This window comes from Salvia splendens, chromosome 4 (genome assembly GCF_004379255.2).
Source record: "Salvia splendens isolate huo1 chromosome 4, SspV2, whole genome shotgun sequence".
NCBI classification, from domain to species: domain Eukaryota; kingdom Viridiplantae; phylum Streptophyta; class Magnoliopsida; order Lamiales; family Lamiaceae; genus Salvia; species Salvia splendens.
This window is the reverse complement of record NC_056035.1, coordinates 8,133,750-8,135,301: the sequence shown is the minus strand read 5'-3', so window position 1 is coordinate 8,135,301 and position 1,552 is coordinate 8,133,750.

The following is a 1,552-nucleotide window of genomic DNA, read 5'->3' as shown; positions in this document are numbered from 1 at the left end:
TGAAAGCAACTAGGTTAATCAGACAACATAAAAAAATATTACATAGATCATTTTAAAATAAGGGGAGCACAATTTCCAATGATTCAAGTAATACTAAATTACATTTGATCCACCATGAAACAAACAAGGAGGGGGACAAACAAAATGGAGGAGAATCTTTATCTTTGGCACGTAAAGGAATTTATTTAGCATATATAGAAGAAAGTGAAAATTGAGTGTTACCTTCTTGGAATCTTCTGATAGAAACATCGTCTTCCTTTCTGTTCCCATGATTATCCTGTCTTTGGCAAATTCTAACTGTGCTGCAGTCAACTTCTCAGCACCTTCCACAGCACTTTAATGGCAGCAATATTTACCAATTAGCAAGATCTGTTGATCAGAAACACATTAGTAAGGTTTCATAATTAACAATTACATTAAGGACAAAACGGAATATATCCTACTAAGATCAGGCAATGTCCTTTTTCTTATATTTTCATTGACCAAAGCAATCAAGAATGATCTACAAAGAACCCAAGCAACCCTCGAGCAAACTGGTTGAGTATTGTGTTTTACGCATTCTAAGTGAGGAAACAGCACAGAATATACAATATCTGTTCTCTGTTTTCGGGGCTGTATATCAAGTTGCCATTGAATTGATAAAATATTGAATAACGACTAACTACAGCTTGCCTGCTCCATTGAATCCTGGGGTACCACGTGCGATTGAGTTTACATCAACATCATTCCCCAAAGGTTATCTTGTAGATAGAGCTCCATATCTCTTCACGGCCGCCTAACATCTGGACTAGGTACAACAATCTAGAAACAGGTCTTTTGGGTCAGATTCAAGGCATGAAAACATTCTGAGGAAAGCATACAGATAAAATCTTAAACAAATCTGTCTGATGCACTTGAAAAACAGAACAAAAGAAAGAAGTTTGAAAAGAACACAAATTAGGTCCAACATGTTCATATTAATTAATGAGTAAATAAGCTTCCATGTACAGTAGTAAAAAAATGTGACTTTAGATATTTTTCTCTTGGAAAAGTTAAGATCTACTGGCAACACCATAAGTTGATATGTCAGTATGTCTACAACTGTTAAATATTGTTCCAACAGTTTAATAACTTTCAATCAACTTTAGACTGATATACTTGAGAATGCACAACTTTGGCACAATGGATAATGATGAACTGACTCCAGCGTCAACCAAGCAGTTTCTAATATGAGAAAATGTACTCATCAAATAAGAGAAGATATACTTACATGTCTGTCAAATCTACCCGGTCTTGTTAAAGCTGGATCAAGTATGTCAGGCAAATTCGTTGCAGCCATAACAATAATTCCCTGTAAGAAGTTCATATTGCAATCCAGTTAGAATGCAAGACACAGTTGGAAAGTAGGGCCCTGCTTTATGTGACTTTACCTCATTCTGTTCAAAACCATCCATTTCAACAAGTAATTGATGTAGCGTTTTCTTTGTATGACCTTCCCACTGCTTGCGTGTAGACCCAACAGCATCAATCTCATCAATGAATATGATGCATGGAGCCTAAATGCATAAAGAAA